This window comes from Rousettus aegyptiacus, unplaced genomic scaffold, assembly GCF_014176215.1.
Source record: "Rousettus aegyptiacus isolate mRouAeg1 unplaced genomic scaffold, mRouAeg1.p scaffold_m13_p_12, whole genome shotgun sequence".
In the NCBI taxonomy this organism is placed as follows: Eukaryota; Metazoa; Chordata; class Mammalia; order Chiroptera; family Pteropodidae; genus Rousettus; species Rousettus aegyptiacus.
In genome coordinates, this window is record NW_023416287.1 from 15,150,939 (window position 1) to 15,165,641 (window position 14,703).

The window sequence follows — 14,703 nt, forward strand, 5'->3', positions numbered from 1 at the left end:
CCAACGTGGGGCTGACCACTGTTCTGGACACGGATGTCAAAAGTGATTAATACGGTGATGGGAAAGACGCTGGAACCGAGTACTTGACCATGGTCTTCAAGGAATCAAAATTTAAGGACACAGGTGTGATGACCCCGGAAGAGCTTGGGGCAGGTGGAGATTACTTGGTCCACCACTGTCTGATATGGTAATGGGATAGGGGAAGAATGAAAGTGAAGGCATACCTAGCAATAGCAAGAAATTTTTGTTAACGAAAAATGTGCCATGCTGGACATGGCGCAAACAAGCGCAATAGTCACATGATTTGTAAGTTCTCACTGAAGAAGATGGCGGTGACAGGAGACAGAGAGATACATTGTCACGACGTAGGGGCTGCAGGAATCATCAAAGGAGTTACAGCGATTACACTGGAAAGAAAAGACAGTGAAAAACTCCAAGTTTGCTCAGCATTCTGTGAGGGAGGGGGGAAGAAAGATTTTAAAAAGCTGAAGCTGGAAGATTATGAAGAGAGTCAATTTTGGGAGAACAGATGAGGCTGCTCTAGCTGCAAGGAAAAGAGGAGAGGCTCGTAAAGCGAAAACTGATATTAGAGGTGAAGGTGATATTTCGCAAACCAGAACTTATGACCTCTGCATAACTTCTAAACATTACCGGATGCCATAACCATGGTTGTTAGCTATGGTCAGCAAAGGCAGCCTTTAACGGTTGAGCACATGCATGAAAACATCAGTCAAGATTATGAGAAGAAACAATGATCATTTAAATCACCATTATCTTCCACTACCTCCTATGTGCCCAGTTCACCCATGAAGCATGGCCGAGGTGATAGGAAAGTCAATGAGACTGCTGCAGAAGGAGAGATGTTCATACATATCTTCTAATTTTCTTGAACTGTGTACAGACAGTCATTCCAACAATAGACTGTGACTACACAAGACATTTCACGGTATAACAAGCAGAGCATACAGCGTATCCTAATTATTGGTTCTGATTTTAAAGATTAGCCCATAGATGTGACCATTGACCATATTCACCAATGTGTACAATTTCTCTAATAAAGGGACTTAAGTGTTTATGCATTTAATTTTAAAATGTTTTATTACTCCCCTCCCCCCCCAAAAAGTTGTATGTCCCCATGAGGACCTTATAGACTGTCTCCTGCCGTGTTTCTTGCCTCAGTTCAGGCACTTCCATTTCACTTGTTATTAATGAAACCTTATATTTTCAATGCAGTCTGCCATCGTCTTTCTGTCATCGTCTTTCTTGTGGATCCTTCACAAAATCTTTTAGTCTGATTCACACATTCAGAAACCTGACCACATGGTAAGCGAGAGAGCCAGACTTCAAACTGAGATCTGCAGTCTAGCTCCCTCCTGGACATCACCCAGAATCTTTCTCATTAGATTAAAGTCAAACACACTGGAAAGATCATGTGATAAGGATAAGTGGGCCAGGGGACCCTGTGTCCCAGCCTCTCTCTTCGACACGTATCTAGGCCTCAAGATGACTCAAAACCCCAATTCTGAAAACAGGCAGACCATTTCTGGGTGAGCCTATTCAATCCACTCACACCAGAGAAAGATTTTAATAGGTAGAGAGACCTGGGAAAGATTTACACTTCAAAATAAACCAAGCAATTTGATGGGTAATAATGATCAACAACTAAGAGTGGGCAGATCAGCTAAGAATATAAAATTCTGGATTCAAAATTATGCAGCCACTTGAATATTTATTAGGAAGAAGAAAATAAATCACAGTAAACTACTTTTTTAAACAGTGACAGATAGCACTAACATCACAAAATCCTGGAAACTATTATTAATTAGCACACTGATGGAACTCTATAATAATTCTTCCTAACTTTTGTTGGCTGTGTACTCTTTCATCTCCTCCTCATTGATAATAAACTTATAATATCATTTTCTACAGAGAGAAAAGGAAGAAATTCAGACTGTCTGAATTTTTTTCACTCTGGCATGGTGTAGTGAAACTGTTTGTTTTTTGTTGTAGTTGTTTTTTCGAACTCACAGATTCATTTTTGGAAATGCCACTTAAATTTTTTATATTATTTACAAATTTGAGAAATCATCTATCAAGTTTATTTAATATATGAGCTGTGAGATTTTAGTGGACTTCAAGTTTCCTTGCGCAATAAGTAAATGTAAGTACTATTTGGACTGTCAACATTCATGAAGCAGGGTTTTGGCACGGCCCCGTGCAAATGAGCCACCCTGAAGTTTAATTGTCACAAGCTTCTCAATAAATCCACATCTGATTGGTTTATGAGGTCTTTCCTTGATGGTCCCAGAGTACCCTTTCCAAAACATTACCTGTAACATCTCCCTCAATCAGGCTTCTCCAGCCACTCTACCTTCCTTATTTTCACCTAATGTTCATGCCTTCTTCCTAATGCCTGGCCTTTGCACAGACTGGGCCCCTGCCCAGAGCTCCCCTCCTACTACATAACTCTTTCCATTTCACGAACTATCATTTTGGACTCATGGATTCTCTTTTAGTCTCAGTCATCATTCACTTCTGAATGTCAAATCCCTTGTCCTAAGTTTTTTTTAATACCGTAGTCTCTTTCTCTCTCTCTCTCTCTCTCTCTCAAAACACCAGATGCAAGTTTATGTGCTGTCATAAGATTATTTAATTAATCTCTTTCTCTCCCAAGAGAGCTCCAAGAGGGTGGGGACCACATCTGGTTTTGTTCCTTCCTAGTATCTCCAGTATCTAGTACACAGTCTGGCCCATAGTAGGGGCTCAGCAAATACTTGCTGATTAAGTCTAAATGACTAAGGGAGAAGAGACATGAATTGAAATTGATCAGTGATCTCCCTCTCCCTGCAAGAAAAAAGTCAAGAAAACAAAGTTTGGTTTCCTTTTGGCTCCATTTCACCTGAGTCAACTGCCTGTTGGTGAATCTCAGATATCGAGCCAGCCTCTATAAAAACATCTTCATGCTAAAACATGCCTTTTGCACTTTGAGAAACCACAGGTGTTTCTATAAATACCAGAGGAAATCAAAATTTGAAGTCTGAAGTAAAAAGAAATGTGGTTGAAATGATTAATAAAATACCTCAGGAAAGGAGACAGATGTAGCCTAGCTTTGAGGAGAAGTTGAGGTTGAGCAGCTGTGTTTTCCAAAAAGATCAAATATTCCGTGTCCCATCTTGAGATGCTGGCCCATACTCCACACCAGAGCAGGTCTTGTGGATGGGTTTTGGTCTGTCTATATGGGGAAAACATTGGCTTCTGCAAAGATCTCCCCCTCTGGTCTATTAGTCTACGTGTCCACCATTAGAGCTGCTTTTCTTTTGATTAGGTTCTGTATTCGTAAGAGATATCTAGGTCCATGTAACTCCCTGCTCTGGAGCCCAGCCCTTTCTGACTCAGTGTCTCTCAGTCTCTGAGCAATGCTGATAAGAAGAGGGACCCTTGCTCCACCAATGTGTGGAATCTGAAACTATATGTGCTACCCATAGATTTCAAATTACAAGAGACCCAGATACCCACGTATACGTTCCTTAGCTAGTTCTTTCTTCTAATGGAGGACATTTGGGGGATTTCAAGTTACATACCAGCTTTGTTGCTTGTCTGGGGTGGTACTTGAGAAAGATTTCAAGAGTTAAGTCCAGGCTCAATGAGGACAAAATCATGTTCGATTAGCAATGTCTGCTATGATCGAGACAAAGGATGGTAATGGCTTACATGCCATTTGGTTTCGCTGTTCTAATTCCTAACATTTGGTCTGAGATTTATGATTGGACCTCGAAAGAAACAAGGGCTGAGTCTAGATTTGGAAGATAAAGTGTACAAGATGAGTCTGCAACATATTGTTACATCAGATGGCAAGATGCTATAGAAAACCATATGGTCATGTCAAAAGGACAAAGAAGTCAACTTGAGTCTCCCACTGGCAAGACACAGGAAAATTTAAATCTCAATAAAAGAACAACTGCAACGGATTGAAATCCATTACCTACTTTAAAATCTATAAGTCCAAAATGATAGTAATAATAAAATAAGCTTTTGGGTTCCCTACATCGAATACAAGAGGACAGACTCATTATTTTGAAAACTAGAAAATAAAGGGAAAGAATCAAGCATTAACTTGACTTTCCTATATAAACTATATCTCAATGGCAAATCGTTGATGGGGAGAAGCTTTTCTTTAAAAAAAAAATGATACAGATAATGAATGAAAAAGGTATGGTGGAATTAAAATTATTATTGCTTAAAATGATTATCAGCGGTTCCACTCATAGTCAACCAGAAAGATAGTCAGAAGATAGTCAACCAGGCTTCCTAATAGAAGTATACAGTACCATGAAATATGAAGTACTCTTGCCAAGAAACTCAACCTGAATCTGATCAAAACTCTAGATCTAATTACTAATTTACAGGAAATGCCAGGGCAAAGGAACATGTTTCCCCACACCACTAAAATGCCATCAGCAAAATGCAGACTGTAAGGAATTCTTTAAGACAAACAACATGTAATGTTGTTTTTTTCAACATGTAATTCTCAAGGAAAAAAGTAGATGAAAGAGATTTAAAAGATCTATGAACCTATTGCAGTAGATAGAGTGTATTTGGATCCTAACTGAAACAAATTAAAAAATTACTTATATGATAAAATTGGGAAATATAAAAAGATTGAATAATTAACAACTATTATTTTTATTGTTGATATAATCAAAGCATTTTGATTTTTAAAAATAATCTCTGTATTATAGAGATACATACTGAAGCAATTAAAAATTAAACGATATGATGATACCCGGGGTTTGCTTCGAAATAATACAGGAGCAGGGAAGGAAGTATGTGGAGGATACAGAAAAACAAGTTTGGTCAGCAGTTATTTTTTTAAGCTAAGAGATGCATATGCGGAAGTCAATTATACAAGCCTGTCTACCGGACCTCTCCTTAATATTTTCCATAATTAATGTGCGCATGCATGTGTATATACACACACACACAGATACACAGAAACATTAAAAATTAATAGCAGTGCCAATTTTGCTCCAGATAGGAAGTAAAAGATGGAACTGAGCTAGGCAAAGACAAGTCTGAAGCAAGCAGAGTCGGTCCAGAACATGGTCTGCCTTGCAGAAGAGGCAGATCTGGTGCCAACCAGAACCATGAGGACCTCGTGGAGCTGCACAGCAAGTGACTCAAAAGCCTGGGCCTTGGCATTAAGTGGGTCATTCAGCTCTATCACTCGGTTACATAGATGTGATCCAGTGTCTTCATATGATGGGTAGGGACCACAGCAGTAGCCACCTTGCCCATGGAGGAAAGGATGGGTATGCTGATGCATGGATGATGCTTAGCAAAGCTCCTCACTCCTGGTACACAATTAATAATCAGTAACTTCGCTTGTATTATTTTCATCATATCTGTGAGCTACCATTGCCCTAGCGGATGATGCAGCCACAGTGATTCAAAGGAACCACAATTGGTGGCCCTGACTCCAAACCTGTCTATATTTCTCATTGGTGATCCTTGGCACTGTCCTGTTATAGTCACCAGTTGGAAAAAATGAATGGAGTGCTCACCTCAAACTTCAATTTTGTAAAAGTTTCCCCACTTCCCTATTTCTGCCCTATCTCTCTTGCTCCATCTCTTCCTTCTTGTTTTCCTCCATCTTTCCTTCTTTCTTCTTTCTCCGAAGTAGCACTTTCCGCCATGACAAGTGAAGCAATAATCTAAGCAATAATTTAACTCCTTGCTCCCTACTTAAAAGTCCCCTAATTACTGGGTAATGGGTCCGCAGAGGCATTTGGGCTGGGTGAGCTCTGCCCTGAAGGCACAGCTATAGTTCATCTGTCTGCTCCCTAATAGCACTCTAAAGTTCACCCTTATAAACATGTCACTAAGCCAGTAATTGAGTGACTGGTCATTAGGTTCCCTATGCGGTACCTGTGGGTCACCGATCACTCAGAGGTGATGGATCTTTCTCCAATATCCCGGCCGGGCAGGCCACAGAGTTCTCTATCACCTCTAAGCAGAGCATTACTCTCTGGGAAGGGTACAGAGAGCCCCAGTGGGCGGGCCGTCTTAACCATGGACTTCCATCTGGAAGGGCCAGATTAAGGAGGGGACAGGAACACGCATCCTTCTGTTTCACTCACTGACTTCCCCAGAAGCTTGTCCTGGGAGTGTTAGCCAGAAGACAGAAGCTCAAAGACACTGTGAGATAATGGGGATTCAGTGCAAGAATAATCGGACCTTGGAATTAAAGTCGATTTGAGAGTAGAAGCATTGTTATAATATAAGGAAAAAGGATTAGAGCTTTGTGTTACTAAACTTAGCTTAATGTACCAGAAACATCTATCACCTCTGAGCTGTGTACCCTTGAGTAAGTTACTTGATCTTTCTGTTCCTTGATTTCTTCATTTATTAAATAAAGATGATAGTACCTGCTTTCCTTCCAGGCTCGTGCTGAAGATTACGAGATCATACATATCAAAGTGTCTGACAGTACCCAGCACCCAGTAGATAATCAACAAATTTTAGTTTATTCTAAATAAACCTACCATTTTCTTCTGCTTCTGTCAAAAATGAAAAGAGCATTTTCAATGATGATGGAGACAGAATAACATAGTTGCTAAGGGCACGGGCTCTGAACTTAGCCTGATTAGAATCAAATTCTGACTCTAACACTTAATCGCTATGTGGCCCTGTGCAAGTTTCTTAATCTCTCTGAGCCTCAACTTTCTCCTCCATAAAATAGGACTATTAACAGTAACCAGTAGCCACTTCATAGAGTTCCTGCTGGGATTAAATGAAACAATTTATGTAAATTACTGAAGATGATACCTGGCCAGCGGTTGGAGGTAATTGTTCAATCAATACCAGCTTTTGTTAGAGGGCCCATGTTTCATGAAATGAGAAAAAAAAAAAAAAAAAAAAAAAACTTTATTTATGCTCCATCCAGTTATACCTACCACAGAGTTCCCAGCCCATTTGAGAGAATAAGGCTTGAGAATGAGAACGGCTGATTCAGAATAAAATCCTTCTCTTGTTTAGTGCCAAACTGAGGGATACAGAGTAGAAATGCTGCAGGAGTCTGAAAAGAGGCAGATGTGGTGAAAAGAAGGATCGAGGGGGCTATTATGGGCTGTAAGAACACCTGGGCAGGATGGCAAGTTGAGATGAGTAGGGGGAGGGGCAACCACCTTTCAGACACCACTTTAGGATTCCTGAGCACCAGGAATAAGGTGGCCCTGTCCATCGGCCAACCTTTCAGCTTTGGCAGTATTCGCATTTTCAACCATATGCTAGCATCTGTATGATGATCTAATCGTATATTTTACTCTGCTTTTATTATGATATCCTGAGTGTCGAAAAGGGGGAAATGTAAATGCTGATATTAGTTATAAGAAACACAGGTTTCAAAAAGGCGAAGCAATTGAAGAAAAGATGGAAATATTTAGGTAATCGCGAAGTGGCAGATCTTCCATTTCAAGTACTCATTGTTCTTAAATTGGTCAGGTATATATTTGATTGTAAAGGAAACTATCAAAATGTATTTAATAAATATCTTTTTAGAGCCGACTATGTGCCAGGCACTGTTTTAAGCAATTTCCAAATATTAATTTATTTAAAAATTAAACTAATAAGAATCATGAGAACACATTAGACAAACATAAACTGAGGGACATTCTACAAAATAAATGCCCTCTCTTCAAAAATATCAAAGTCAATCAAAGACAAAGGAAGAATGAGGAATTATTTCAAATTAAAGAATCCTAAATAACATGACAACAAAATACAATGGGTATCTTTGTTTAGAGTCTAGATCAAAAATAAAATTGTAAAGGGCATTAGAGTGATAATTGGCAAAATTTGATTAAGATCTGTAGATTATTTAATCGTACTATACTAATGATAGCTAATTTCCTTATTTTAATAATGTTTCTGTGGCAATGTAAGAGAATGTCCTTGTTTTCAAGAAATGCAAACTAATATGTTTAGAAGTAAAGGAACATCATGTCCATATTTTATTCTGAAAATGGTTCATAAAAAATAATAAGAATGTATAAAGAGAAAAAATGATAAAGCAAACATGGAAAATGTTAACATTTGGGGGGAAATGAGGCTAAGTGTATTATTTTTACATTTTTGTATTAGTCCAAAATTATTAAAATTAAAAATTATAGAAAATATATAAGCGAAAATTATGTCTAAGTGATATAATATTATTTTAACTTTTAGAAAGTATTTTTTTTCCTCTGGGACCAAACACCACTTAAAGATATAAATCCATTGGCTGACTTCTGAAGCTTTCATATATGCCTTTAGGAAGGTGTTAAAAAGGCAAGAGAGAGCTTTGACAATAAAATTCCGGTGAGCGATGACCTGAGCTAACATAGCATCCATGGATTGGGGAGAGTCTATATAAATACAGAAGATACTTAGAAGGAAGACATTCTTGGACTTGGTAGGTAATTAAATATGGCCAGAAAGTGAGAGGGAAGAGAAGTCCATGGATTTAAGCCTTGGGAACCTGAAGAATCCCAGCACTTGACAAACCTAGAGCTAAAACAGGAGGCTGAAGACTGATGTTACATTCTGACTCTGCTACCATTTTGTTGTGTGACCTTTGGCAAGTCACTTACTCTTTCTGGATCCTGTGGGTAAAAAAAAGTTGTTACTGGGTAGAATGATGCCTTCCCATTCTAAACGCACTTCCCTTAATTAATGTCAAGAAGAGCAGCAGCCAATGGGCAGGAGGGTGACTATGAGCTCAGGGTGGGTGTGTAGTGTTGAAGGTGACAATATTCTAATGGAAATTCAGAGTATTAGCTTGCAACTTATGAGACTGTTGTTTTCGTAAGTCAAAAGTAGTCAAGTATTATCATTTCCAAATGATTTAACCTAATATGAAAAATGTTAAGACTGGAATTGAAAAAAAACTAGAATGGATTTACAAATTTGGAAACCCATTAGATGAAGGTAAGAACTAAAGCCCCAGAATGGATTGGCTTTCTGAGGACGAAAGAGTGTAAAGTAAGAAGAGAACAGAGCCTAGAATAGAACTTTGTTGGCCACAGAGATTACATGAATTCATTAATCATAAAAATGAAATTTAGTGGAACATGCCTAAGTCGTCCAGTTAGAGTGGGCCACAGTGAGGAAGTCTGGAGGAGATGAAGAACCAGCATTTAACAAGCCCAGAGAGGATCTGGCAAAGTCACAGAAGAAGGAAAAAGCAAAGAATGAAAAAGGACATTGCTATGGAGCAGATGCTGAAACGCCAGAGTTGAGCAACTCTCAAGGGTCTGGGCACTACTTCTCACCAGTTTTTGTCTGGCTGAAGTATGAGCAGCACTACTCTCCCCTCCCTGCCCCAGGGGAAATAGCCAAGAAGGGCCCATGGGCAGCTGCTATAAAGAATCACTTGTGAGACAGAGCAGACCTGGAACCATGCAGCGGGAGTGGCAGCTGTCAGGTGACCCAGAGGGCAAGAGGGCTGGTTCTAGGTGTAGCCATCAGTCCATTTGAGAGGAATGCATTCAGACTACTAGGACAATGTGGGGAAATTGGTTCCATCTCACGAGCAAATCCAACTGATGGGCAGTGGCTTCCTGGAACATCGTGTTACTCACTAGTTCCACGATTGAATAATGATGTCTGTTATGGACAAAAGATGAAAGACAGTACTATCCATGCCACATATTAGATCCCTTACCTAAATAAATAGAATCGAGTCTCCCGTTCCTTCTTCCATGTGTCCCCCTCCAATATAGCTAAACCATTATGTGCCAAATGTTATGGCAAACGTTAAAATTGTATTAGCTCACTTAATCCACCAAAAAAACTGTTTTTAAAGCCCTTATCCTCTAGAAATACGTATGGAATGTTAATGGGCAAAACACAGCATTTGCGAATCTGAGATGTGCTTAGTAACAAACCAGGAGTGGTGGTAGAGTACAATTGGAACGGGAGTGGCCAGAGTTTATAATCGTTGAAGCTGGGTGATTGGTGCATGGAAGTTTATTATGCCAAGTTCATTACTTTTGCCTATGTTTTGTATATGTTTGAAATTTTCCATTAAAATTTTTAAAACCCTGTTAGATGTTTATGACTACTAGCCCCATTCATATACATGAAAACTGGGACTCGGAAAGGTTAATTATTTTCCTAAGGTCAAGGAGCTAATGGGAGATGCCAAGCTGGCTGCCCAGAAGCTCTTCAAGTGAATCACTCAATACCCATCTGCCATTTGCAAGGGACAGGCTCCAGCGGTCAGCTCCTTCAGTGTCTGATTCCACTGCACGGGGCCATCTCAACCTAGGTCGCATCCTTCCTGAGGAAACCCACATCCCGTGATGGAGCACAGCGAGATTATAAAGACTCGGCCATTTCCACTTCCCCCAGGACAACTCCGCTGGGCAGTGCTCTCTGCTGCATTCGCCCAGCCTGTGCTGGACCTGCATCCCAGGCTGACTTTTTTTTCCTTCTGCCCAATCTGCTGCCCCAGGATCACAGGCGTTGATCCCATATGAACATCTTGCATTTCAACCTGCATTCTGAGACACAGGGAAGCTGAGATCTGAACCTGGATCAGTCTGAATGTGATTGAATCTGCCAGGAAGGGAGTGGGAGCAGGTGCTTCTGATAAGCCCCTGAGTTCTCAGTGCTCAGCGCCTGGTCTACTCCCTCAGCCCCGTGCCGAGGAGACCTGCATAGATCAGGAGGACGTGAACACTGAGAGACAAAATGCGAGACTAGTCCAGGACTTTCTGAGCGATGGGAGGGCACTGCCGCTAAGTTCAGAGGAGACGCTTCCTGGCATCAGTTTGCTGCGGGCCCAGCTGGAAGCAGCTGCAAGAGGACTTAGAAGGCGGCAGCTTATGCCCTGATCCAGGAAGCCCACCGGAGGTCTCCCAGCAGCCCAACCTCACAGGCCGGGCCGCTCACCAGCACCTCCACATCGAAGCAACTCAGCCAGCTGCCAGAGCCAGCAGGTGGCTCTGAAAATGCCCCATGTAATTAGAAATCTCATTTCCATTCCTGGTCTCTGGTTTGCATGGCAAAGTGAGTAGTTTTTCTGGAATGAATTACCCCATCCCTGCAGATGTCTTCAAAGCCTTATAATCCAAAACGGGCTCTCCGGGACCCAGCCTCCCCGGGGCCGCCCATGCACACAGGAAGTCACTCCTTTGCGGGCACAGATGGGCTTTTGAAAATGTACAGACGGTGCTGATGTGGCAGAAAATGCTGGCCATGAGGGCAAAAGTCAGAGACCCTGGTGTCTGAATATTAGAGAAGCTCAGAGGACCTTCTCCTCACCTTCTTTCAGGGAGCACGCATGCCGTTTGCCTGGGACTGTCCCGGCCCTAGCACTGAATGTCCTGTGTGGGAAAAACCCTGTGGTCCCCGGAAAGAACCTCAAGGTAAGAAAAAGGCCAAAAGAAGAGTTTAATTCATCTGTGGCAAACCAAGATGAAGACTAAAGTCAGGACGTCCAACTTCTCAGTTTCCTAACAATAGGGTCAGCAAGATGCAAAATGAGCTTGCCCATATTTACATAAAGGTACTTCATAATGTATATGTAACTTGCTCTGCTCTGGTGACCTCGGGGACCATACATTCCGGATGCTGTAAATGCCACATGAAGGAGGGCTACTCGACCCCCATGGAACAGTGCAAGAGTGAGAAATAAAACTTTACTGTGTTAAGCCACTGAGATTTTGGAGTTTGGACATTGGGACAGCTGGAGCGATTACTGCAGTACAAACACCGACATCGTGGGGTCATTTTGAGGATGGAAGGAGATTGGTATGTCGAGCACCAAACCCAGAACTTGGCACCTAGAATATTAGCTATTATGACTAATTGATATAATTGATATAAAACACACCACAAAAAGTTTATAGGTTTGTTTTTTTTAAAAAAAAAAAAAAAAAAAAAAAAGGAAAATCTGGAAACCACACTGGAAATAAGTCAACAAACTATTCCAAAAAATATCCACCCACCGAGATTTTTTTTTTCATGTTGAAATTAACATTTTTGATAAGGAAAACGCTGATTCTATGCTATGCTTTTAAAAAGATGTAACTTATTAACTCTCTTTAAGAAAAAGAAGGAAGGAGGAAAAATACCCGGTTACTTTTTACATCCTCATTCATCATTTCTCTATTCAGGGCAAGTTTCCTGAGCAGGTCCTCTCTGTGCGTACTTTGAGGTGGCTGCCAACTCAGCCGTGGTCTTGCTGCCCGGTGGTCAGAGCAGGTGGCCCCCGGGGCTCTGCCAAGGGTTATGAGTCAATGGAACAGGGAGCTCCAAGTTAAGAGCAAGGGTCACAGGCTGTTCCTCAGACCCATAGACCCCTCCCAACGTGTCCCAGAAACGGCTGAGGATGAAGCCTAAATGGAGGCCAATGCAGCCTCCACCACGGAAAGAATCCTTTCCCTGACACTCCGATGTTGCAAACTCAAATTAGTGGAGGGAAGGAAAATCTTCCATTCCTAACTCAAAGGACATTTGATATGTTTGTAAGCAGATTCTGAGACGGGAACTCTGAAGGGGAAAAGAAGGGAAAAGCCCAATGATATGAGTGACAAGGGTACAGATGTGTCCAAAAGTATGTCAAGGAAGAAGAGGGAATCTTCAATCCTGTGGATGAGAAGCGTTCCTGTTGCCAAAAACGTGCGTGGAAAGAGCCGACGGGCCAGCTCACAGTCCATGCATGACAAACTGAAACAAGATCTGCCCAGACTGGAGCCAAGTGCAGATCCAGACTTGTCACGATCTTCTCCTTGTACCTAATGTTTAATGAACATTCAGCAGGCCGCACACCATGGTGAACGCTCTGCTTATATTGCTGCTTTTAATGCAAACTCACCAGAGCCCTGATAATGAGGACCAGTATTATCTACTATCATCTATAGATTACTGATGAAAACATTGAGACTCAGAGGCTATATTTCCTTGGGTTTTACAACTATTAAACAGCAGAACTAGGATTTGAACACCAGTGTCTCAGTTAGTTCAAGGTGCTATGACAAGATAGTACAGACTAGGTGGCATAAACAACAGAAATTTATTTCTCACAGTTCACGAGACTGAAAAGTCTGTGATCGGGGTCAAGGTCGGATGAGAGACTGCTTCCTGGCTTGCCGACAGCTGCCTTCTCACTGTGTCCTAGTGTGGCAGAGTGTGGACAGACAGCAAACAAGTTGTCTTGCATCTCTTCTTATGAGGCACTAATTCAATGATGAGGACTTCACTCTCATGATCTAATTACATTCCAAAGGCCCCACTTCTTAACTGCATCCCTTTGAGGATTAGGGTTTCAACATATGAATTGGGGAGACAGGGGGACACAACTGTACAGTCCATAACAGGTAATCTTTTTCTCGTTCTCTTATTTTTTCTTTTCAAATTACTGTTGACATTTACTATGGTATTAGTCTCAGATGTGCAGCATAGTGATTAGATATCCACGCAACCTATAAAGTGATCCCCCCAGATAAGTCCTGCACCCACCTGACACCACATGTAATTATTACATTATTGGCCACACTCTCTAAGCTGTACTTTACATCCCCATGACTACTTTGCAACTACCAATTTGCGCTTCTTAATCCCTTCACCTTTTACACCCAGTGGGGACTCTCACTGGCAACCATCAGTTTGTTCTCTATATCTATGAGCTTGTCTCTGTTCTGTTTGTTTACTTGTCTTTCAGATTCCACATATAAGTAAATTACATGGCATTTGTGTCTCCCTGTCTGACCCACTTCACCCAGCACAACACTGTCAAGTTTCATCCGCACTGTCACGAAGGACAAGACTTCATTCTCCTTTATGGCCAGGCAACATTCCACTGCGTACATGTACCACATCTTCTTTATCCATTCATCTTTCGATTGGAGCATTTAGTTCATTTACATTTAAAGAAATGGTTGATAGGTATGTGGCTGTTGCCATTTTCTTTAATGTTTTCCGATTCCTTTTGTAGTTCTCTGTTCTTTTACCACTTAACTACCAGGCTATAATATCTCATAAACAAGCACTACCATATACCAGGCCCGGTCCTAAATACGTAATGTATCTCATTTAATTTTCACAGTCCTATGTGGTTGGCACTATTATCACTCCCATTTCACAGCTGAAAAAATCAAAACTGGGAAATGTTAGGTGGCTTCCCCAAGGTACTAGGGCTAACAAGTGGATGTTCTCATTCCAGATCTCACACTCTTAACAATGGCCCAGAGTCTCAGTCTCCCAAGTATGTGAAGTCTACCTGAAACCTGAGCTCCCAGTGCTTGGCCACTGGTTTGGCGAGACTCTTTGGCTCAGATCTCTGTCATTTCCTCTGGTCATAGGAACCTGGGGCCTGTGAGCAGGCATAACTCAGGTAGAAGAGCAGGAGCCCAGATATTCAGTGAGTGCATTTCTAGTTGAGTATGACCTTTCACACGTGCCAATTGACTTTAGCAACATGTAAATGATGGGTTATAAATCAAGAGGCAGGAGGTCCCATCGTGAATCATCTCATTTTCTCCAAGCTCGTCAAGGCAGACGCACATAAATTCTGTGTAAGCTGTGACAGGTGCTGTCCTTTAGATTTCCAATTAAATAAGCCCTAACTTTGCTCACTTCTCAGTGAGGAGGCTGGGCATTAATACAGTAATGAGCAGTCCAGGAGATCATCATGGGAACCTCCTTGGGATGGCATGACCC

General features: G+C 41.3%; 1 pseudogene; it reads left to right on the forward strand.

Annotated features, from left to right (window-relative positions):
* Window positions 1-257: 257 nt before the first annotated feature.
* LOC107515030 lies at window positions 258-952 on the forward strand (annotated as a pseudogene).
* The last annotated feature ends 13,751 nt before the right edge of the window (window positions 953-14,703 follow it).